The 26,328-nt window shown below is 41.9% G+C and overlaps 1 long non-coding RNA gene across 1 annotated transcript in view; it reads right to left on the bottom strand.

Moving 5' to 3' along the window:
• The window catches only part of LOC135300475 (uncharacterized), a 120,114-nt gene that overhangs the window by 15,766 nt on the left and 78,020 nt on the right, over positions 1–26,328 (bottom strand). The window contains exons 7-8 of the long non-coding RNA XR_010362328.1: positions 23,419–23,556; positions 22,091–22,168 (exon numbers count right to left, since the gene is read on the bottom strand). This is a non-coding gene — a long non-coding RNA (uncharacterized LOC135300475). The remainder of the gene's footprint in view (positions 1–22,090; positions 22,169–23,418; positions 23,557–26,328) is intronic.

The following is a 26,328-nucleotide window of genomic DNA, read 5'->3' as shown; positions in this document are numbered from 1 at the left end:
AACTTTCTCTGGGGTATGGGAGGCAGTGTGTTATGGGTCTCCTGCAGATACAGTGCAACTCTAAAAGTTTACCACTAAATGTTTTGTGCTTTATTCACCTACTTCAACAACACTTAGCAGGCTGGTGAAACAGCAATTTTGGAGAGTGTTGTTCTGTCTTCTCAGATACACTGCCTCTACAGCATCCCTACAGATCTCCAGGGAGGACTGAAGCTTTACCATACAATCTCACAGATTATTTCTGTTGTGTACTTGACCCTAAACAGAGGGAAATTAAACATAACCATTTTGTGGGCTATGAAGCCAGGGAAGAGCAGTCCTATGCCTCAGGCATGGCTGGGAGGCAGCGACCTGAGTTGGGTTCCAGCTTCGAGAGATCAGATTTCATACCACAGTGCTGTGCACTCACCAGTGAATTGCAGCATTGCATCTCTTTGCATTTTCCTCCAGCTGAACAAGGATGATATCAGCTGAAAGATCCTAGAAGTGAAAGAGCTCCTAAACCTAATAAATATTGTTGGCTGTAATTGTAACATTTCAGTCCATCTTCAAATGAGTGTTGTTCTTATAAGGCCAAAGTGTTATTTTCCTTCACCCTCCTCTGGAGTAAACCAGGAATCCTGACAGCAGCTTCAGGGGTTAATATGACAGCTACCCACACGCTCTGCACAAAGTCCAGGCGTATCTTTGTTAAGCAACTAAGAAAGGATTTCTTTCAAGGCTGTGTGGCTTTTGAGCCTTGAAAAATCTTATTAGTCAGATAGGGAGGAAAAAAGTATACATAAGCAATCTGTTGTAGGAATTTAGCAGCTTGTGTATAGAAAGAATACAATTATGCTGGGCTGCATGGCCAAAAGTTTAACGGATCAGACCCCATATGCCCTAACACAGTCTCACTCTGACTTGCTGAGCTGCTTTAAGCCCTCTGTCAAAACGGCATGAGCCTCAGCAATTCACTTCGCAAGTACAAGACACCAGCGTAAGGTAAAGCTGATGCAAGCTGGGAGTAGCTGGATCAGTGAGATATGACTCTCATGTCTAAACAGGGCTTTGGGCTGAGCAGAGCTGGCTTAAAGTAACTTTCTCATCACAAAACAGAATGGATAAACTAAGCAACTAATGCACTTCCTCTGACCCCCTGGTTCTTAACTGTAAAGGGAACCAGTACACTCCATTGTCATCACTAGGTCCTTTTAATTTCAGCACAGTCATTTCTGAGAATTATTAGTGGTAAAATTCCTTAATAAACCAAGTTGCTTAAAAACTCCAGAGAATAGAGGCTTCCAAATCTTAAAATTTTATTAGAAAGCTGTTTTCTCAAAGACTTCATTTTGAAAATTAACCCCAAGGCTTGGAATAACTCTAAAACCTCAGTGGCTCTTAAAAAACTAAGCAACCCTTCTCTTCCCATTTCTTATTCCTTAAATAAACTATTAAACAAACAAAAAAAACCCCTTACATCTTAAGTACTTACAATTTAAAATTTAAGGGTTTTGCTTCAGGAAGCAGTTATACAAATAGAAACATTTTGTAATACAGCAAGCTTGCACCCAGTTTTGTTATGGTGTAATACTGGGCTAATGCCCTTAATTCAGCCAAGGACAAAACACTTCTTGCAGGGTTTTGGGACAGAAACCAGCCTACTGCTTCCCCAGTGAGAACTGCCACGGAAGAGCAGCTGGAAAGCTGCTGCATGTTTAAGAAACATGAGAGAAAGTCAGTTAGGCTTCTTATCACACATCTGAAGAGATCATTCTTTGTCTTATTTACCCATCTAAAACTTGGAGGTAATTCTCTTCCTCTATTGCACCGGTCCTGAGCCTTTGCAGGGCAAAGCATCAGTAACCCCAAGTTGCTTGTCCACACCAAAGCTGGAGCCTGTGTGTCCTTTCCCATCAGTCCTACCGAAGTGTTTTGCTAGTGGTGGGAAAATCAATGTCAGCTCCTACTTGAAAACCATCCCTGAATCTTCTCAGTTCTTCCCTAAGCTAGGTACTCTCTTCTCATTTCCTCTGTGCAGGATTATCCTCCCCCTCTGCTCTCTCTCTGTGTTTGGATGGTGGATATAGCAGTGTGCTTCATGCTCTGCCCTGGGCCCTGGAGTATTCCTGCAATATAATGATTTAGAAGGAGGAGGTTGGTTGATTTTTCTCCTGCATGCCAGGCTGAGGACTTTGTAAGCTTCCCTCTGGTGGGGTGAGTCCTGCTGATTTCAGTGGGAGGTGGGAATGTCCTGCACCTTTTTGAAAAGACAGCAAAGGTCCCCCTGGCAAAGTATCTCACTAAACAAGGGCTTTTTACTATTGCAAAATGGTTCAAAAATTAGACTTTAAAAGCCGTAAATTACCCCAGTAAGCCAAAGAATTTGCATTTGTAAAGTACATGCCTGAGGTGCAAAACACATTAACAAAATATACAAATAAACAAAGCTGTTCAAACCCAAATGCAATTATACATTCAGGGCAAGGTGCCATGGAAATCCATGTCAGCTGTGCATGTATGTTTGAAGGCAACATTATGCCCCGAGTCCAAACTGGTTTGTTTTCCCCACAGGGGAAATATACTAGAAAATACTGGTGCTATGGTATTATTTACAGGGTAGCAGTAGCTAAGGAAATTAATTGCATTTTGCACTGGGCATTGCCAGTGTGCACAGGCACACATCTGAGAACTAGTCCTTTGCCTGAGAGGTGGGTGCTGATGTGCACACCCCTGGCTGTGACCATGTTAAACGCTGGTCCTTACGCAAGGAGGCCGCTGGCAGGCAGCTGGAGGCCATTTAGGTACCAAACCTCCATTTTCACGGGAGGCCTTCCAGCCCACCCAGGAATTTACAGTAATGCAATGTATCTCTGCAGCTGCTATATGCAGGCACCACCCAACCTCCCCTCAGTGGTGCTTCTAAAATACCAAGAAGCTTGTGATGGTCCAAGAACATTGCAACAACACAGAGAGTCATTTTAGTAATCTTCCCCAGCATCCTGGGGACTGTTGTCTGGGTGGACGTAGGACCTTGGAGCAGAATAATTTTTCATATATATATCCTGCTACATCAAGGGTGGATTTGATTACTATACAGTTCAGCCATTCACAACATTTTGCATCACTTTCATGCCTTTCCAGCAAGGACTGTGGAGCCTTCCTGAGGATAATGGAAAAATTAAACTCCACCATTCCTGCATGAAGCACATTTTCCTTCAGCACTGCACCAGTACTGAATGCTTTTACCAGTGTACTAAATTGCCTCTACCTTCTGTTATTAAACACTCATATCCAGCTTTTAGCTTTTACTTCCATATGCCAAACTCTTGTGTTTGATGTCATTCAGTACAATTCAGTGATTTTTAACAAATGCTTTAGAGGGCCCACAGAGGAAAGGCTTCCACCATTGCGGACAAGTCCTAGGGGTCTCCAAAAGGTAACTCAGGTTTCTCCTGTGCAGCTGAACCCCTTGAAGTTCCCTGCTCAAGCCATACAGCTTGTACAGGTGTAGAGACCAGAGCCCAGTGCATGCTGTCTTCTGACTTTGAACTTGGTCTCTGTGGCCCAAGGGAACCTAAGGGTGCAGTGAAGCTACAGATGTGCGTGAAGCATAGAAAAGCTAGAAGTTACACCGGTGGGGGAACACCTGCATGAAATATCAATATGCTTTTCAGAAAGTCACTGCCACCAGGCTAAATGCCCCTACGTAGAGGCTCACACCTACATGGGACACTTTCTACAGGTGCACAAATCAAAAGTGGCTGGAGGCAAACATTCAGAGAGGAGTGGTGGGGAGATATCTTAGACAGGTGTTTTGAAGTGTCACACAGCCACAAGACATGGTTTCAAATGGAAACTTCGGGTGTCTGCTCTGAAATTTTTTTTTGTCTTTTGAAAAGCACTCCTCTCAAAGAAGAAATTTCAGTATATTCTCTGTTTAGACAATGTCTAAAATTACCTGTGTTTTCAATATGACCCTTTTTACTGGTGACAGTGAGACGTAATGTGACACTGACAAGTTAGCTTAGGTTGATTCAAATCTGATGGAGAGAAGCCTGAAACAGTTTTCCTGGCTGTATCCATAGAGCTTTAGTGCCTGAAGGGCTTTTCTGAGCCTTGTTTTGGGATTTCTGGGGTGTGGAACAGAACATATACCAAATTAATTCAACAGAATGAACTGCAAATTAAAAAGCAAACAGTATCTCACCTAGTATGTCCTTGTAGTGTCAACTCCTGCTCTAACCATTCAATTAAAAAACCTTTACATTTCATCCTAACAAGGTCATACATACTTGTGTTGGATTTTCTTGGTTACAAGACAAATGGAGCTCTATTGCTTTTTTGTTTTTGTCAGGTTTACTTTGTCTGATTACAGATGCCAAGTCTGTACCTCCCTTCAGGTAGTTACTGCTTTCTTTCCTAGGCTGGGTTCTAACTGCAGTGGCTTCTATAAGGACAGATCAAACAGAATCCCAGTGGCTGCTGGCCTAAGGTGTTGATCAGAGGCATAATGTGGCCAAGCCATCACCCTACAAGTAAAACTATATTGAAATAATAAATTTTTTAAAAGTAGATTTTGAAGTAACAAAAAAATCCGTATGCATATTCTTCTGTCAAGAAAATTATCATCTCCAGGGGACAACCTTGTGAAGTTTCAAGCAGCCATGGAGTTTCCTTGGCTCCATTTTGCGTCCGCCTGGCACTTTTCAGCTAGTTCTTGAAAAAGCACCTCCCCTGAGCTGTGCCAAGTTCTTCTGTGTATCTGGGATTCACTTCAATCCCAGGCTGAATGAGTCTTCGAAGATAGTGATTCTGTCTCATCTAAGACCTCAACAATCTTTCCACACTGGTTTATTGTAGTATAGTTCTCCTTATGCCTACTTTTTACAGAAAAAAATTTACAAATTAATCTGCATAATCCAAGCATAAGGCATGGCCTGTCTCAAAACACATGAAGATTCCAGAAATCTCTATGGATCTGGTTTTTTCACTGAGGAATCCACATACATGACACTTATTCAAGGCCCATATGGACCTTATCTGGAGTTTTTTTGGGTGATTATGTGACCACAGGATCTTCTCAAAATGCAGTGACTAGTTATGGATGTTGAGCACATAATAATAACCTGGGACAGTGACAATGAAAGCAGGTTTTCTGTGTTTTCACTTGAGCACTGAATATGGAGGGAGCCAGAATTCATAGATTTTCTTGAAAAGCCTGTGAAGTCACTTGGTCAAAACACAGTGAGTCATTAGATAAACTGTAAAAAAGGCATGTTGTTGAGTTATATGTATTCATTTTTAGCTCAAATTTCTTTTTTATTTTGAATGAAAAATATCTGGATAGCAAATTTCTCATTTCTTCTCAGCTTCTTTATGACTGAGATAGAGGCAGAAGAAAATAAAATTCTGATATACTATGAATGCTGATGTAAAATTGATTAGAAAAAGCCCAGTTGTGGAATTTCCCAGCAAAAATTTGAAGCTTGGGGTGGAAAAGATAACAAGCAGACATGCATTTTTTAATGAGAACTGCAAGTAGTGAAATTTGCTTATCAACAGCAAAAAGGGCAGAATTTGGCCTTACCCTGCATGAATATAACAGGAAAACACAACAAAACACATCTCATGAAGTTTAGATTAGATGGGAACTGCAAGTTGCATAGCTCAGATCAGGAATCTCAAACTTTCTAAGAATACAGAGGACCTTGCTTCAAGGGTCTGCATTCAACCTCTCCCAGGTCACAAAATCCAGGGTTATTTGGACCTAATACTTTACAGCAAGGACACAGAAATTTTAATTCAGATTGCAGACAGAACACAACTTCCTGCTGGAACAGACACAAACCTGTCTGTTTGACACACAAATACCTCAGTAGTTTCCATTTTTCATTCTGGAGTAGAGAGTGAATAAATAGTATCCTTCCACCTGGGAAATCTGCTGTTAAGTTTTCCTTTAAATTTTTTCTATGCATTAAACTTGCATATATTCATTGTATCTTGTAAAGATAGTCATAAAGTTTTTACTGTGGATGGATATAGATGTAGATGACATAGATTTGCAAGGAGTAAATAATCAACTGCATGATTATAGGACTGTGTGTTCGTTCTGTGATTGTCTTTAGTACATTGCTGAATGAACCCCTATAGAGCTCACGTTTGTAAAACAGCTTTGTAGTCCTCAGATGAAAGACACTACAGGAGTGCAATACATTATTATCATTATTCAAACAGTAAGTCTGAAATAAAGCATGAAACTACTGCCAGAGTGACTGTGGGGAGGTGGGAACAGGGCAGGGTGCACGAGAGGGTGAAACAGCAGCTGGCATTCTCATTTGCTTCCATTAGCACGGATCACATATCTCTACATGGAGAATCATTTTCTAAGTCTACCTTGGGAGAAGAGAGGGGGAAAGAGAGAGGCATTCATTCCATGTCATTCAGAAAGGACCTTAAAGACCTATTTATTATGCTGCTTCCTTCAGGGAGCTTGCTATAGGGTTTCGATTTCAGCTACGATATACTGACTGCTGGAGGAGGAAAAAAAACTTCCTGAACCACTGCTCTCCCTTCCTCTTCTCAGCCCTGAATTTCACATCAAGCTATATTGTTCTCTTTCCCTTTCTCTGTTTGTAATGCAAAAACATATATGCTCATATACACATACACACCAGAAGATATCTAAGAGCTATGAATATTCTTGTCTCAAGAACCAGGATAGTGGAAGGTAGCCTTGATCCTGCCTAGGATCTAGGAAAAAGTGGAGAGGAATTTGTTTAACCCTCACAGGTGGGATTCCCAGTTATTTAGATCAAAATTCCATTTGACTTGTTAGGTGCTTTAAAGCTGAACAGTAGAGTTTAAATTATTTTAATTTATTAACATAGTCATCAGAGCTCCCACTCTTTGACATGAGGCTCCTGCTCCTAATTGCAGCTATCCTTCTTTACAATGAAGCAACAGTTTCAAATTTCAAATTATTGTGTCAACAGTTCTAACCCAATAAGAGGCTTAGCAGCAAATAAGCTGCATTTGTCTATTCATAGATGATAAATGCAGAGCAAGCAGAAATAATCGGGTTTTTGAACATCCCTAAAACACTGACAGCAGAAATGTTTTGGTATGACCACATAAGAAAGCATAAAAATGTCACCAGTGGTTTCCTGACCTTCCATCTTCATTGTGTTGTGCGTGGTACAAGCCAGGGGTCCTTACACATTAATCACTAATGCAGTCCTCTACTTTTGTATGTTTCCTTTAGTTTACCAGATATTAAAGAGCTGTTGTAAAACCAGGAAATCTAGTGGAGTATTTGGGGGTGGTGGGGGGGTTGGCTGGGGAAGGAAAAGCATTTCATCACAATCCTTATGTAGTTTGAACTGGGATAGCTACATACTAAGTCAATGGGATTAGGCCTGTTTACTTCAGTGAGAAGCTGTGCACATTTTTTCCAGGCATCTTCCAACTGAACAAAGTGAAAGCACAACTCAGGGCCATACTTATATTTAATCATGTGACAATATTTGTCAGAAGTGGGCCCTGGCTGACTATCCTGTGTTCCTGAATGCAGAAGCCTCAACCACTTAATCTCTATCAAAGGTGCAGATAAAAATTTCAGGCTGCCATCACAAATCATCAGTGAATAATAAAGAAATTATCCTTACAACTCATGTAAATTCAACTCAATTAGAGATATATTTGCATTGCACCAAATAGCCAAGCTCCTTTGTGGACCTTCATAGGTGATGCTGAGGTGGGTAAATTATGAACTTGTACTTTTGCCATCCCTTTTAACCCGGCTGGCCCTGCTGACCTATCACAGCACATTGTTTGGCTGCCACATGTTCTGGGACTTCACAGGTCTAACCACAACGGACTGACAGCTCTCACTAGAGTTTGTGACACTTGGGTTTTGCTTCTATATCTGCCAAGAAAAGAAAGGAGAAAGAAGAAGACAGAGATCCCAAGTTGCTGTTTTATTTTTTGTCTCTCTTCCTTCACTGTATTATTGTTCTCTAAAGGCCAGTGGCAAATAGAAAATTATGTGCTACATCGAAAAGATTTAGTCACTGCAAAATGGCTGTTTTGCCTAAATCCTTCTTTTTCTACATTTTCTCCACTGTTCCAGCTGTCCCACTGTTCCAGCTGTCCCACAGCTTTGCACAAGCATAAAGCAAGAAATAAAGTTGTATTTCAAACAGGCAGAAAGGGGAAACATGACAAAAAATACCAGGAGAAAGAGAGGGTTTCATGTAATATTTTATGAGATATAAATAATTTCTACAGTTTGCCCTTTAAAGTCCATTATAGTACGTTAATTGTGATTTTATACACTAAGTGGTGGGGTGTAATCCTCCTCAGTATTGCATTTATGAATAAAAGACTATCACCAGCCTGTGTTAAACACTGGTGAAGGCGTTTCACTGAAGCCTTTGGCTACAGAATTCCATTTCTCTAGCTTCATTCACATTCAAATGTTCACACTGATAACTCAGTTCTCCTCAGCCAGGGAAATAAAGGATACTCTGATGCTTGATTCCACTTTCAATTACACTGCTGCAACTCCAGAGTAGCTCCAAGGAAGTCAAGTTTCACACCAGTGTGAAAATCAGTACAAGAGTGGATTTGGTCCAAAGGCTGCTCTGACAACATGTCAATCAAAGGTTTTTCTGTCCGACTGGATGGGTCAGAGTTGATAGTGTAAAAAACCAGTGACCTGGATGGCACTGCAGAATCCCATTAAAAAAGTGAAACAAACAGGACTGACCCAGTACGTGAGTAAATGCAAAGAACTCCCCGGCCCCAGCGGGTTGCACACAATGAAAGCTGCCTTGAGGCCTCTGACAGTGATGGGGGCGAGGACAGTGACAAGGAGCTCAGAGGAGAGAGGCAGGGGTGGCACGTGGTCTGCCATCACATCCACCACCCTTCCCTGAGGATCCAGCTCTGGAAACCTTGGTGAAATGCATGTGGCCTTGAATCATCCAGCCCTCTTGCAAACATAAACCCCAAAACAAGCCTGGAGTCTGTCCTCAGCTTCACAGCAAGGGGCCGGAGTACTGCCCAGAATTTAGAGCCAGATGTTAACTTTGTAAGCCTTGAAAATATTCCCATTCAAGGTTGTTTTCTTGTATTTGGGCCTTTTTCCAATCTGGGTGTGTAACTTAAAGACCTCCAAAAGTCTGTCTAAAAAAATGTAGAAATTAGAAGACACTATCAATGTATAGATGCTGTATCTGCTCTGATCTATCTGCTCAAATGCTGTGGTTACTGTAAGATTTTTCTGTTTCCAGGAGTGAAAATTAATGCAAATTTCAAGGTGACTGAAATGGGCTTTCAAAAGCAGTAACCTGAAATTTGTATTTGTTTTGAGACAGTTTGAGAAAGTGTCCATGTGTTACATATTTTGATCACTGAAGAACTTCAGCATTAACAACAATTCTCCCTTTCCAGAAAAATCCTTGATTCACACAAGTGAATGTCCCAAATCTGTACCCATATCTATTTGCTCAACTTGATTCCACATAGGCCACTTATTGTTATAACATAAACTATGAATGATGTTTGCATCCCAGATGCAAGATAAGAGAAGAAATGCTAGAACAATAAAGTGCTTTTCTAGGTGGGTCTTCATTCAATTGTCTGCATAAAGGATGGCCTTTCTACAGATAAGGTCTCTTTTCTTGATATTCTCCCAGAAAACTGATCCAAGACCCCAAATTCCATGGAGCAAATATTAATCTCAAGTGAATTAATGTGGAAATCATTAATTTGGAGGGTCATTATCCCCCAGCCACCTATGCTCTTACAATACCCATAACAAGGGCAGCATGATGCATTGTTGCACCAAATAAGCAAAATTTTATATCTAAATCCATCCAAAATACATTCTTTTTAGCTAACTCATGGTTTGTTCATTTCTCTGCAGCATAGTTATCTACCTAATTACTTCTTGCTCAGAGCAGTTAATGCTATTCTACTTGCCATTACCATGCAGTCATGATAACCAGATACTGTGTATTTAACAACACATAGGAAGGACCTGAACACAAAGTAAAAATTAATCTATATTCAGTGCTGCAACACACACAAGGATAAAATCTCCTTGCTAGTGGTCTTGCCCTGCACCATCCAGGAAAACAAGAGCTTTCCAGTTGACTTCAGGGGACTTAGGTTTTCACTGATCAGTTCTACAGAAAGCTTACATGGGAGTTATTGTGACACACAGCTGAAACAGAAAAGATTTGTGGGGTTTACATGTCTCTTAGTATCAGAAGCACGTATCAAAACTGAATATGTCACCGCATTATAAAGCTAAACTTTCAGCTTCTTTATATCTCCATGCCTAAGGGAGAAAGTGGGACTGAGGAGCCCTCAAGCTCCCACTGCCACTTGCACCTCTTCAAGTGCCCTATTTAGCCTTGCTCCAGTCAGCCAGGGCTCTTCCCTTGGTGCTCCAAGCAAAGCAGCAGGGAGAAGCAGCAGCTCTCTCTCCTTCCCAGGGACGATGTAGAGAGCAGTCTTGTGCCATCCCACCAGGGCTGTAGGCAGCTGGTGATTCAGCAAGCCAGTCACAGCCCTCCTGGTGAAGGAAGGTGAAGGAATGCATGTGGAGTGCAGCTGGGAAGGGGTCAGAGGAAGTGCCTGGAAAGCAGTCTGTGCCCATTCACATATAGCCCTTCTATGACTGTTTTCATAAAAGCCTATTTTATTTTACATGTTGTAGATAGGGTTTTTCAAAGAGAAGTGCTATCAAGGCCACAGGCTTCTCAGAATTCCAATTGCTTTTCTTCTGAATGTTTTTAATTCACTCTAGCTTCCCAGCACAAACACAGTAAATATTGTGGCAGCAGTTATTTCAGTGAGTCCAACAGTAAATAAAAACATGTGTTTGCAAGGTAAAGGATAGAGTACGTAAAAAGGAGGCAAGCAGCTAACATGGAGGGAGAGATCACCAGAAAGATTAATGTCTAGCCAGGTTCCACTGTATAAGCCCTGAAGAAGAGTAACCTGAATCTGTAATCAGGGTGAATCATGAAAGGTAGGAAAGAGGAAGCAAAATATATCCTTTCTGAAAAAAGACAAGAATCACCTCCTTTCTGAAAAGACGAGCTGCTGAGTAATCCTGAGAGTCCCGCATCAGCTGGTAAAGGCATTATCAGACCCTCATCCCAAAGGAACTAAACCATGCAAAGACAGTGGTCATCTCTCATCCTCCTTCTACCCACCCTCTTCCTATTCCTTAAGACCACAGGGGCTGAATAGGTACTGGTATTGTAGGCTGAGAATAATAGAATCCACCCATGGACCTGGATTCCTTTTGAAGACTGTAGTTTTGTGTAAAACATGAGATTCCACTCTTCCATGGAGGCTATTGAGGAGCAAGGGTCTAATCCAGATAAACACTTCAAGCTAGCAAGGATAGATGAAGGAAATGAGAAATAACCAACCCACCCAAGGACGTAAGGGTAAAATGCTAAAATGGGAAAAGGAAAAAATAAAATGGAGGAGGAAGAAGAAGAGGGAGGGATGCTTACTATATATCTGTGAGAATTTTATAACAAGTATAGATATCTGTACAACAAAAAAAAGCACTGTCACTGTGGCTTGTATACAGCCACATGTGGCTTCACACCAGCTTATTTTGCTAGCCACACCAACATGCACTGCATATACCTCCAATGGGCTGAAGAAGCCACTACACACCTTAGTTCACTTACACTGAATTTTGTGTGTTTCTCATGCAATCTTTCCACAGCCATCTTCTCATTTTCTAAGTAGATATGTTGTTAGGAGCTTTTCTTATGATTGCAATGAGACATTAGCAGATGTTACAGATAATCAGCACACACACATGCTGCAGAAGGGGATAGCTAAGTATTTAACTTTCCACATTTAAAAGTGTGCTGTTAAACTAATTTTCTTCCACCTGGAAACTGCAATGCAATCCTATGAACATGGATAAACAGCAATAACTGACACAAGACACAAAACCATACGTTAGGCATGTACACGGAAAACCCTTGAAGGGAAAACACTTCAAGACCAGTGGACAAATCCTGGCTTTTGTAAGAAACTCGTCAAACAGGGATGTTATAAATTGAAGTTTATAGAAGGAGATGTAAGAAGCACAGGACAAACCTCAGATAGGCTGTAGTTTCATGTCTGGTGTTCTGAGCAGTAAAGAAAAGGGAGCACAGTTCCTTGTGCTGAATATACAGATGTATGTCAAGGACAGACACATTGAATAAACTGAACTGTTAAAAACAGATCCCTGTTGGCAACCTGAGTCTGCTGAAATGTGGAGTTCCATTACCGATGATGGAGTCTCTGAGGGAAGAGCTGGCAGAGTAACATCTTTTTTCCCACTATAACTTCCAGCCTGACAATGACAAGGAAGAGCTCAGGTATACCAGACTTGCACCTTTACACAGCAGGAGAACTGCTGCCATTATAAATGTCCTCTATAGCGCTTTTGGGGAAAATCGTTCCTGCTAGTGATTCCAAAAGTGAACCCAGACCTGCTGTGATGGAAGAGCTCTCCCAACAACTTCTGCTGTGCCTTTTGGCAATTACACAAATACCTCTGGCTGGTCACAAATACCTCTGGCATCTGCCCAGCCTGATGGGTAAACTGAACCACCCATTAGAGCAACTCCTAGCCACCAAGGCTGAAAGTACTGACAGAAGGAGCTGACAACAGAGAGGCAATTCAGGATTATGGTATCAAAACATTCTGAGAAAACAGAAAGCATTAAGGAAATCACCAGAGCAAGGGCTGCGAAAGAAATTCTGGGAAAGAGAAAAAGGCAGCCATATTTCAAGAAGAAAGATGCACAATAGACAGAAGACTGAGAGCCATGAAGCACCTGTGTAGTCAGAGTAAGTGCAGAACCACATCCTATTGGAAACATAACAGAAATAGTGAGAAGACATTGGACTGAAGTGACACATGGAAAACTACTGCATTGGGTTTCAGGCTGAGACTTAGGAGCCATTTGTGTGTCCACAACATGTGTCTGGGAATCTGGATTTAGCATGTAAGATACCCAGATGCCCTAGAAACACCCATCTTGTCACTGATCCCCCTAAACCTTTTTCAGAACAGCATTTCTCCCTTGGGGGTCAAAGCTGCTGTGGGCCATGGAATGAAAGGGGCAGAAACATCTTTCCTAAAAGACCCCAGAGGACACAAGGGAGGCAAATCCCAGGGCTGATCAGGTAGTCAGGCTGATTACAAAGCAACTCATACAAAAGGTAATCCCAAGCTTCCTGCTGAATGGGAAAAGTAATACTGCTTCAGGGTGACTGGCAGTCATCCCAGCAGATTGGGAATTATCTCATGAGACTGGTACGTGCTTCACACCTGGGGCTGGACTCCCATGAGTTGATCCAAAAAAAGATTGCATTTTGCAGTTCATGAAAACAGAATTTGGAGTATGAAGCCAAGTTTCTAATTTTCAGATTCTACAGCTTCAGAAGACTGAAGCCTCAGCCTAGGCTAGCTTTTCACTGTCAGTAAGAGGGACTGATCACAGCATATCACTACTCTGACAGGATGGTCTTCTAAGGAACATGAGGGGAAGAGGCATGCTCAGGGACCTGGTGTTGTGTTCTGTAGAGGGTCATAACCTAACACCCTTTGCTCAGTCAGCTGCTGGCTGTGCCCTGCAGCAGCAGCATTCATGTGAGTCAGTGCCAAAAGGGAATCCAGGTGCAATGCCTCTTCCCTTGAATGCCTGAAAAAGTACCATCAGCAGCAGACACAGACAGAGATTGATGTCAAAGATACAGAAGATAGAAGTATGCTGCTTGTCAGACAGCATGGACCATCACATGCCAACATGAGACATTTTCCTGAGGACTAGATAGTTACTCAGCATTGACTGAAGGGACAGGGAGACATGTCATGAAGAGCCCAGAGAAGGAGCAGTGCAAAGTACACAGGGGACAGAGTGATAGCCTGCTTGTCACAAAAGAAGCAAAAGATCTGGGATCACAGTGCACATGGATTTTTACCTTGCTTGTCCAATAGATACGTAAAATAAGGACAAGGCTGCAATGGAATGTTCATTATGTGGGGTAGCTACAGATCCAGGATGTCAAGACTGCACATAGAAGGCATCCAGCACACATAAAAGACATCTAGGACATACAGAACGTGGGCCAGGAGACATGGGATAAGCCTCGGCCTATACCAGTGGATCAGAAAAATAGGTTTGTTTCACAACATTTCAGACTGGCAAGTTATGACTCTAGAGAGTCAAGCTGGCAGCATAAGGGGAACAATTTCCCTGCCAGCAGCCCTGATGTGAAGCTGCTCAGTCTTCTGAACACCTATCAGCCATGGTGGCACAGGCCACATCCTTCTTCACCCCAACAGCCAACAGCTAGATGAAAAAACCTCAACACACACCTGGAAGAAGGGAGGCTCCAGAGGCCAGGAAAGGTGATTAAGGAAGTTCTCTACCAGGCCTAATTTTCATCTCATAGGTGTGGGACATCTGCATGGATGTGGGACAGAGGGCAGGAGTTGCCACCTGGAGGAGCTCATGGGAGCCTGTGGAAGCCAGTCTGTCCACGCCCAGCCAGAGCACTGCCTGCATGTGGGGCATCTCATGCGTAAGGGGTTTCAAGCCTATTCAGTATTCTGAGCTTGAAGCATTCTCCATCTCAGCCAGAATGCAAATTGATGTGCAAAATCTTTGAGGGATAAGAGGTGCTTACTCTCTGCTAGACATCAAGGGGGAGGAGTTGGGGTACAGGGTCTGTGACCAAGTTGCAGTTTACTGCTTGCACAGGTCTGGGACAGCTAAGCACCGTGAATCACTCCAGGGGGGCTGTAAAGTTTCATACACTGTGTATATGGCGTTAAAGAGTGCTGTGATATGAGGGGAAGTTTTCTGAGGAGGACATTAAAACAATTTCTTGAACACTCACTCATTAAAAATTCTACTGCTGTTTTAACAAGAGTAGGATGCTACATAAGGCGCTGTGGGCTTTTATTAGGAAATGTGAAGTCATGCCAAACATTCCTGGCTTTTGTCTCATATCAAGCTTAAAGATCAGTTCCCTCAGTGTGTCAGAAGATCCTGGACTTAGCTTTTAAACCTGTGTTGCCAGTTCAGATCATTCATATAAATGATCTTTAACTGCTTCAGACCTTACCTTGTCTTTGCAGAGATAAAACCCCAAAAATGTAATCTGTAATTCCTTTTATCCTTCACTTCCCAGTCCTGCTTCATTCTCTATCCTACTAACTTTGCTTCTGCTGGGCTTTCTGATTCTTCTCTTTTATTATCTCTTCCACAGTGAGTGTACTCAGTCTACCACTTTCACAGCTCTGCTGTGATTGCTTGCAAGCACAGATGAAGGCATTTCCCCCTCCAAGTCAGGATTACTGTTGCTGACCTCGTGCTGTTACAGTACACACCTTTCCATGTAAAGGCAGCAGTATGATTGTCTATGTCACGCTTTCTGGCAACCAGCAGCTGGGGTTTGAGGTTCCTGCAGAAGGAGAGGATGTGCTCGGCCACACAAATGTGCTGCTAGAATGGAGATGGCAGTTGGGAATGCCCTTGGGAGATCCCAATGTTTATTGAAATCAGGACAGATCCTGGTTTCAGCAAATCAGCTGAGACCCTAAGAATGCCTTGCATGGCTAAAACAACCCCAGTAACACAGCACATCTGGTAGCCTCACAGGCAGAGTTAAAAAGAAATAAAACTTCCCAGGGAAAAGGTCAGAACTTTGATTAATAACTCCTAGAAAAGGAAAGTGATTGATGCCAATGTCACAAAAGTTTTGCATTACTGCGACTCCATTAATTTTACTGGAGTCACCACAGTCTCTCACCACTGGTGGAGCAGCACTTTCAGATGGGCAAACTTTGGTACACTATCCCTTTCTTCCCCAAATTTCAAGATATTCACACTCCACAGGTCTGGGAAATTCTCTGGAATAGCTGACAGGGGCTTCAATAAGTGTATCTTAGAGTGTATATTCCCAGCTGCTCCATATCTCACATACTCCCCTCTCCAGTGCTGGCAGGCACAATCCCAGCAGACAGCCATGCATGAACAGCTCAATATACAGGTTCATATTAAATGCCCTATTTATTTGTGGAAGTACAAATATTGATACATTTTTGTTTACTCCCTATTGTTTATACACTTTGATTTGGACATCCAGACGCTGAAATAAGTTTCTAGTCCAGGGCCTAGGTACTGTAGCAGATTAGTCACATAATGAAGCTGAGATGACAACAGCAGCAGCAAGCCAAATGTCTTCTCTTTGCAGCAAAACAGTCTAGGTATTCAATGCCAAGCCTAATCACCCCCAAAATTACTACAGAAAGCTAATTCCTCCAGCTAAAATATTCATGTTACCAACTAAAGCTCCCTGAATCCAGCCTCTTACCATGAGCCTCTTACTGCTTTCTCTCAAATGCATCAAAAGCACCATTTTGGCTATGGGTACATAGAAGAATGACATACTCTTCTCATCTCCTGAGCATTCATGGGTGCTGCAAAGGTAGGCTGCAAGCTTGGGCCCAAGGTTTCCTGTGTGCCCCAGAGATGAGGTTCCCATGCACCTTGGCAGAATAGTCCCTATACACAAGATTAAAATATCTATTTGGCTGTGTTTTACTTTAAGGCACAAAATAAGCTGCCAAGCTGAGGGTTCCCAGGGATGAACATCTCATGCACAATTTTCACATGTGTTCACTTTCCTCAGGTCCGTGTGCAGGAGCACAAAACCCAAACAGTGTATCACCATGAGCGTGGCTGATATTTTGATAACTTACACTGCAACGAAGTCAGCAGAGACCCTCAGGCCAAGCTTGCAAAGACAAACTGGAGGAGTGATTCTATAGCTGGGGCTTGGGTCAGGACCTCAGTGCCATCAAACCCTGATGGACACGCAGCCTCAGGGCTCAGTGTCAGACCTATGAGTGGAAGAGATTGCTGCTGTCAGGCTGGCAAGAGCCTGTCAGAGCACTGCTGTCAGGTCAGGCTAGGCTTCTCACAGGGAGGCTTGATGGCCCTTTTGCACCTGCTGCATGGGAGCCAAAATGAAAGAACAAAATATTCTCCAATGCACAAATAGTGTGTGTTTTGTTTGTTTACTGAACTTTACATTTCTTTCACAATGTATATAGAGCAGAGTCATCGCAGCAGCATATGTATCCAAACAGCAGGAAACAGACTGCCAACGACCTTCTCAGGATATCAGCAAAATAAACAAACATAACATGCACATCAGGTGGTCTGAGTGCCAGCACTAGGATAAACTGAATTTGCAGAGAAAGTGCTGTCAGAATTTCTTTTTAAACCACACCAAGCTGTAAAGCTACCTTGGTGCAGGGAGCAGTCAAGATCAGATCAGTGTGTGAATGTTTTAAAAGGGGCAGATTAATTCATGTGAGCCATACAGCTCAGCTGGAACTGCTGCTCGGCTGCTGGCTTCAGCTGCATACTTCCAGAGGGCATGCTTTTCCTTCCCCTGCAAAAGACCTTCCCTGGTAGGAAGGGAAGTGTCCACTATGGGCACACCTGTGGCGCAGGTGCTGGGCCAGCCTTTGCTCCATGGCTGATCACAGAATCACAGACTATGCTGAGTGGGAAGGGACCCACAATGATCATTGAGTCCAACTCCTGGCCCTGTACAGCACCATTCCCAGGAGTCACACCATGGGCCTGAGAGCATTGCCAAAAACTTCTTGAACTGCGTCAGGCTTGGTGCTGTGACAACTTCCCTGGGGAGTCTGTTCCAGTGCCCAAATACCCTCTGGGGGAAGAACCTTTTTCTAATATTCAACCTAAACCTCTCCTTCAGGCTCAACTGACCAAATGACCTCAGCTGCTCCCCATTACACTTCCCCTCAAGGCCCTTCACCATCTTCATTGCTCTCCTTTGGACAATCTCTAATAGCTTTGTATCTTTCTTATATTGTGACACCCCAAACTGCACACAATATTCAAAGTGAGGCCTCCCCAGAGCAGAGCAGAGCAGAGCGGGACAATCTCCTCCCTTGCCCAGCTGGTGATGCTGTGCCTGATGTACCCAGGACACGCTTGGCCCTCCTGGCTGCCAGGGCATTGCTGACTCACATTCAACTTTCTGTCAACTAGGACCCCCAGATCCCTTTCCATGGTGCTGCTCTTCAGTGTCTCATTTCCTAGTCTGCTCATATATCCAGGTTTGCCCCATCCCAGATGCAGAATCCAGCACCTGACCTTTTGAAACTTTGTATGGTTGGTGCTTCATATGGTTGCCCAGTCCTCTGATGTGTCCAGGTCTCTCTGCAGGGCCTCCCTGCCCTCAAGGAAGTCAACAACTCCTCCCAATTTTGTGTCATCTGTGAACTTGCTTAGTATCTCTTGCAGTCCTGTGTCCAAGTCATTTATGAAGATATTGAAGAGCAGAGGGCTGAGCCAAAGGTGGGGCCCTGTGGAACCCCACTAGTGACAGCTCAGCAGTCTGCTGTCGCCCCACTCACTTTGTGATTGACCCGTGAGCCAGTTGCTCACCCATGACACAATGTGTTTATCCAGCTGTGGGCTGGACACCTTGTCCAGCAGAATCCTGTGAGGGTCAGTATCAAAAGCTTTACTGAAACCCAAAATGGAGGCAGAAGCAGAGAGTCTGTTCTGCCAAACAGAAAAAGGAGACCTGCTCAGCAAGGGTGATTCTGACTGAGAGCATGAATGTGCAGTGTTCTCCCTGGGGCTGAGGGCTTACTGGCAGAGACAGTAAAGCTCTTCACAGCAATCACTTCTCAAGGAACTGAGTCTTGCTCTGAGTAAGGGAGTCCAGAGGAGTAACATACCTACATACATGTTTGTATATATATATATATAAAAAACTATATAACAATATAAATATATATGTGTATATATTTCTATATAATGGGTACATATGGTTAGCAGCTTGAAGTGATTGACTTCTGGGAAAGATGAAAAATGTTACTGAACCCTTGTGGAAAAGCCTGAAAGAATTTAATAGAAAATTACAGCCTTTCTCAAGAATTTAATATAGAATTATATAGGATAGTTAAAAACAACAATAGAAAGGATATTACTCTCTATTAAACTCTATAGGTTTCAGAGCAGTTTAAATAGGGTCTTTTAATGTTTCTGCAAAGATTCCTATTACATCCTGTAGGGCTTTTCCACACAGATCTTAGCAGTCATCAGGGAAAACCTGGTGCCAGTGAGTTCCCAAGCAAACAAGTCAAGTAATTCTGATAATTTATGTTAGACTGAGCTTTGCAGTGCTGCTGCCCCATGAGCCTCTGTGGGACTAGAAACAGCTCAGGGAAACTGGAGCTTTGGAAGGGACTTTCCGTTCTGGTGTCCCAGAAGTATGTGGTCATCATCACATAAAGCAACCTTCCCTCTTTGTGCTGAGTTGTACCTGACAGGGATCTGTTGATGTAATATCTAAATACAAAGGATAGCCTTCATGTTGGACTAAGATATGACAATATACATAGCTGCACAAAGCAGGATAAGGTATCTAGGGATGCTGGCTGGGACACCCTCTGAAAAGCAGTCTCTGATGCATTTTGGCACTAACCACTGCCTTTAGCCAAAATGCTGCCTTTGGCCAAAGTTTTTGTTTCAGATTTATTTTTCTCACTAAATAATACATGTGTGGTGTCTCAAACATTTCAAGCATATTGAATTAGATATGTTAGGAAAGGTATTCTTGTTCATAGTCCTACCTTTAACCATTATAAGAGCAGTGGACAAATTATATGGGCTACAGCACCCATATAAAGTATTACATAGAAAATGCACATATAGTAATATATTATTAATTTACCTCTTTTTGACTCCAGAACATATATTTTGAATGTTCCACTGCCCGTACCAAACACCTTTAGTGGTGTTTAAAATTACATTTTGCACATCTCCCCTTCAGCAAATTCATCCTAAGTATCCTAAAATCTACCTCTCATCACTCATAGTAACTTGAAAAACTGATGCTTATCTTCTTCAGTCTGCACAGCTTGACAGTATTCTATGGCTTAAAAGACTGAATGAAAACCCCAGAAGTGCTTTCATTAACATTCAAACATGTGAGCTTTGTACCAAATCACTCCCTGGTCCAGACAGTGACATGTGCCCATGGCAAAGTACCGCTCCATACAGAAACTATTTTTGTTAATCAGGAGAAATTACAAAGGTGGGAAGCAAAGTAACGAGCTTGCTTTCTGTGTGGTATTGTGGTGTGGTGATTCTACCAAAGCCCAGATAAATTTTCATGCCATTCTTTGAACCCTGCTAGACTCCTGTCACTGGAATGAACCTCAGTATTCTATGACTGAGAGTTTCATAGGCTAAGATGTTGAAAAGCCCTTCAGTTTCATTGAATGCCTTCTGTGACAATTTTTTAAAAAATTACCCAAATATAAAAAAAATGTGCAACTGTACTTCATCATGGAGCTTTTTATAATCTCTTGATATGCTTGTCTTCCCTATCTAGTAACAGCCCCAACTCAACCTACCTGCTATTGATTTTCTTTTAGACTGTATAAATTTAGCTTTCTTAGCAAAAACATACTTTTCAAAAGATGCTCATCCTTTCAAGTCTGAAATTCTGTTATTTTCAAAGTAAAAATAATTTGCTTATGAAACCTCAGCCAGCTGACAACAGTAAGAATTAGTGCACAGGTCCTAAACACTATGCCTAATTCACCCATCTCTGCATCTATCTTACTTGAGTGGTGTTTGAACAGAGAAGGAGGAAGCAAACTGTGTACCTCAGCTCTCCTTATACTTCATCTGGAGACAGACATGAAATTCCCCTTAATATCTACAGCAGAGGCTCAAGATGCTTCAAGGATTTACACAGTCATACAAAATTATTGATGCAAAGCTATTTATTTGTGTAAATACCTCTGCAAGACAAAGTTTCAAAGGCTGGAGGGAGAAGGATGCTATGCATAGTGAACAGACTTGTCTTTGAAAACACATTTTCCAGATTTGTTTGTGGAAGAACTCTCAATGTGACTCACTGGTGAATACTGTAAGACCAGTTGAGACATTAGTTGTGTCTGATTTTTTTTTTTTCTGGTTTTCATTCTTTAAAATCTGCCCATATTCAAATGCTCATTGGAAACACAATTGCAAGAAGGGGAAAATCCCTCTGCCTAGTGAGAGAACCCAAAGGAAGAATCCTTCCAGGGGCAGTCTTATCCGCAAATCCACGGAGACTTATCAGAAGATATACATCCAGAGTTTTTCAAGCTCCCTTTTTGTACTCCTCCTTAGGCCTGAAGTTTGATATCATTATGGGACATTTCCAAGGCAGCAGCAGCAGCCCCTGCCTAATCTTTTCACAAGATGTAAATCAGTTTCAGTAATTATCATATTAGATGGTTTGCTCATGTTTTCTTGCTGGGAAAAAATACCATGTCTTATGAATTCCTCAGTGCTGTAACATCAAAGCAGCAGGATCAGCATGCAGATCCAGAGGGGAGGGGAAACTAATTTGATGAGGATGTATATGTGATAGACAGAGATTTCATTTAAGGGACCATCCTGAATGGTGTATGCCAGACTGAGCCCTGCAATCTTATATACTGGGCACAAAAACATGCATCCAAGGTGCAACCCTTGAAGAACTGAAGTGATAGCTCATACCAAATACAATTAGGAAGAGCCAAAACACCTTGAAACAGCACTTTAGGGAAATAGAGGGAAGATGGGGAATCCTCCCCTGCCAACTGCATAGAGTGGGAAAGAAGACTGACTCAATTTGTGTTTCTGGAAGGGCTCCTCTGGGACTCATGGTGCCACAGGGATACCATACCTCTTTCCCTTGGGTTGCCACCCTGCTGCCAGGATCAACAACAATCAGGCCAAAATGGTCCTGGTCTCCCCCTGACCAGACTCCCTCCTGGTAGTTTTCTGCAGCTGAACACAAATCTCAAGAGCCCAACTAGGTCATTAGCTTGTCTCCCATGAATGCAAAAGTTGTGTTTAGTGAATCTGGCATCCCAGCCCCCAGTCCTGTACCTCTCTGCAGAAATGTCTTCCAAGTGTAAAACCCATCAGCTTCACACCATTGGTTTTTGCTCTCTTCAAATTTTACTCACCTTGACTGAAACTGAGAGAACCCAAGAGTGCTTTAGGGATCAGGGCACACATCCCGCCTTCAGATGGGCAGAGCATTTCTAAAAGAAATGAATGGCATCACTTTTTTGTTCAGGAAAAAGCACCTCTGTGTGTCATACACCAATGAACAATAGGTTCACATCACAGAGGAGTGGTAGAAACAGAGGAAATGAAATTAAATGAGAGAGGAAAACAAATAAATATTACATACTTTTTTCAAGTGAGTCCATGTGCAAGTGATTAACTTTTGCTATCGAGGGAGGATAAAGGGGGAGCCAAGATTCTCTGTAACTGTTTGATGACCTGAACCCAGCAGCAAATATGGAAAACTTCACCAGCTTGGCAGATGCCATAAAATATTTTTATCTTGAACACCTTATGTTTGTGGTCCTAACACTGACCCCAGCCTAGCAATTTGTAATCTCAGGAAGCATTGCATTAGCTTTCACAGAATCCCACTTGAGGCCAACTCTCACAAAGCTGCACATCTCAAGGAAAATTTACAGCCCCTGAACTGGGAATGTGCCACAGTGCAATGACAAACACTAGCTGGTCTGCAAAGATAGAGTGTTCCCATTCTCAGCATCCCTGGGACCAAGGGAGACAGGCTGTTGTTGTTGAGCAGCTAAAGAATGCACACTACTCAAAGCTCAAGAATGTGGAAATGGCAGAGCTTTTTCATAAGGCCATTAAAAATGACATCTTAACAACATCTGCAATTAAAAATGCTCAGAGTTGGAAGAGATCTTCCAAAAAAACATGTGGATCATAGAACTCATTCCGTTCTTATGACTTAAAAATCTGACAGCATAAGCCTAGAAAAATGAGAGAAGTGCCTTTTCCCTGTCTGTTGTTTAAGCAGCTTCCTCAATTCCAAATTTCAGTGACAAATGATGGTTGTGTTGACCCCAGGATGTCCTTCAGCCCTGTGCAGGAGTCCACTGCTACAGATGTTATTGCAGGAAAAGGGTGTTCCTTGTTGTATGTCACACCTCTATATGTCATTAATACATTTCATATTCTGCATATTTAAATATACCTCAAGCTACAAAATAACACAAAAATCTTCTAAAGGGAACTGGATAACTCAAGGGTTTGGTAAAGTAGCTGCACTTTTATTTTCCTGTTGTAGGTTTAGGTGCACCCATCAAAAAGAAGTGGGATTTCTATGGAATGTGATCTTGGCTTTTCTGGCCTTGGCCTACAAAGAGCTGTGGGCTCTTTTTATGACCTATCCTGGTTATTAGCACTATCAAGAAACACTTGCAAGTAGTTTGGGGAAATGGACCATCAGGGCACAAAAGCTCACCTTAAGTCTTCCACTTGATATGAAGGGACTTCGTACCATCACAAGTTACAATTTACATGTCCTACCAGTGAACAGGCATCTTCCTACTCCAAGGCTGGAATAATGCCACCCTTGTCAGAGCTCAAATTCATGCTAAAACTTTAAAAAAAAAAAAAAAAAAAAAAAAAAAAAAAAAAAAAAAAGAGTAAAGGAAAAGTTAGTCTTTGGTGGATTTTCTGGGAGCTACCTGGCAAATAGGATAAAATGGCAGCTATGAAAGGAACATTCAAATTAAAGAAATGTTGGGATAGGGTTAATACAAGTTTGTTAATTATCTGGTAAGGACCTGCTCAGATGTACTTTGTCTCTGCATGTGCACACACACAAACACTTGCTTCAGTGCCTTGCTTGAATAATAAGGCACAACAGGGCAATCATTGTTGTGCCATAATTGCACTCCTCGGGTGTACGCCAGCCACGAACCCGAAGGAGGAGTGCTATCAGCAGCCTGAGAAGTATGATTATGGCCCAACAAGGCATGCCCTGTTGTGACTTATTACAATTAGAAAAGCTATCTACAGTGTTGCAAACCTTGAGGTGAGGGCTACAAGAAATGCTTTTTAAAAGCCTGTGTTCTGGTAGTGCACATTTAAAATGTTGTACCTGCTGCTAGGACTCCCCATTAGCCAATCATATTGCTCAAGTATCCTTTGAATGACATACTTCATGCCTCATCTCAACTCTATGCTGAAAGATTAGAGGAATTAGTAACATTTTTCAACCCTCTTTGAGCTCTCAAGAGACCTGCAAAGCAATAAGTGGTATACAGCAACTGAAATTACATGCCTGTTACCAACACCAAAAAAATATTGTCAAATATCTGGGGACTATTAACTGCTTTCCTTCCAAATCCAAACAGATATGTTCAAGAGACACTAGCTGAAAGGAAAAAAATAGGGGTTTCACCACATGCTTTCATGGGTGCACATCTATCCATTCTTCAGCTTTCAAACCAGGGCCAAATGGGAATGAGAAGAATAGGTATATTTCACAGAGCAATTGTGGAGATTGATTAACACCTATCATGGCCTTGGAGATATTCAACCAGCAGGCATTCCAGACATGCAAAAGCAGCAGGAGAAGCACATATGTACAACAAGCTGCAAAATACCCAAGTGGGAGAAATTGTTCACCCTAAGGTGACAGGAATTGTTGAAACAAAGATGGTGCCTTTTCTGTGTAGGGACCCAGGCAGAAGCTCTGTAGGGAGTGTTTTTTTAGCAACCCTAAATTAACTAGGGACATGGCAAGGATGCAGGACTAAAAATGAACTTGTAAGGCTCTTTACTCAACACAAGAGTAGAATGTGTCCTGCATGTCCAGAAGGCTCTTTCACCTTGAATATGAAAGATAGCTTCAAACAAAGTGATTGTGCACTGGTTCTGATGAATGCTGAGCTCCCTTTAAACCACACTGGAGTAAAAGCTGCCTTAAAACAGTCCTTATAAGAAAACAGCCAACATAGACTTTGCAGCTTCAAACCATTTTGGGGAAAAATAATAAGAGGGGAGGGGGGGGGTTATTGCATACAATATTAAATTCAGAGAGCTTTACAGCCAACATCTGGACATTGGGACAGCTGGAGCAGTGTTGTGTAATGCCTGAGAAGGGCAGAATAAAAAAAAAAAACCTAAGAAATTGCCTGGTGATACCAAATCATCAGCTAGTCAAAACACATTGGAGCTAATGTATATTAATCACTGGAAACCTGAGATAAATTCAGTAAACATTGTCTATTACAATATGTTTTAAAAAAAAATAGTCTTTGAAACAGCACTGTGCTCAGGAGTCTGATCCAGAGCTCACTGAAATATGTTGGAATGTTTCCATTCACCTCAGTGAGCTTTGTGCATTGAGCTTTTTCAAGCCCAGGCAGCAGTTCAAAAATAACTTTGCAGCATTATCCCAATTGTTTATTTGTGTATGAACGGCACTGAAAAAGTACACATGGCCAAGCAGAAAAAGAACACTTATGAATATTTTTAAATTGCCGTCACCAAAACCACTAACAACATAAAAATTCAACTATTTATGATGTTGTAACACTGTCTTTAATAGGGATGGTGGTGGAGAAACTATGTGTAATATAATCAACAAGCTAACAAACACCAAGATTCTCCAGAGGATTTTAATATGCAGAATGTTTAAAATATTAAACAATAGCGAAAATCAGGATATGATTAATAATTTTAACAATCAGTCCTGAAAGGTTCTCTCCAAAATTTGTTCAAACTGTTTCATAATAAGCTCACAAACTGCAGAAAACATGACATATATTTTAATGTGACCCAATAGGATAAAAAGAAAGCTCTGTTTGTCCACTGTTGCCTGAGTTTGGGTTCATCGAGCTGGGCTGAGTAGATTTGAAATGAATCAAGATGTTTAACATCTGCCTCCTGTTATTAAGATATTCTCTTCCTATTTATAAACAAATGCTTTGTTGGGGTTAGGCTGTGGATTCCACAACTCTGTGGACTCATGTTTCCGTAACAATCTGAACTTCAGGCCACAAGTAAAAGGTGCATTATAAGTCTTCTGAAATCTATCAGTGCATGTAGGAAAAAAAGATTAATTAAGAGACAGTACAGTCTGCTTGCTTAGTCTTTCACAGCTGGCATCTGACCATATGCTACAAGACATCACATTAAGGCAAAACCAGATTTTTTTATTAAAATTAGCTCATGAAAAGCATTTCTCAATGTTTTAGTTAGAACAAATGACCTTAAGTTTGTGTGCATTGTCTTGTCAAGACTCTCATGCTACTAAGGCTCTAGCTACTGACATGTGCTTGGAAATCCTAGCACTTCCATAAACACCACAAATATAAAACATCTCCTTTGTTCTCGTAGTTCCTCTCTATTTCTATCTCCT

This window comes from Passer domesticus, chromosome 1, assembly GCF_036417665.1.
Source record: "Passer domesticus isolate bPasDom1 chromosome 1, bPasDom1.hap1, whole genome shotgun sequence".
NCBI classification, from domain to species: domain Eukaryota; kingdom Metazoa; phylum Chordata; class Aves; order Passeriformes; family Passeridae; genus Passer; species Passer domesticus.
Note: the sequence above shows the minus strand (reverse complement) of the source record. Positions and strands in the feature narration are given on the sequence as shown.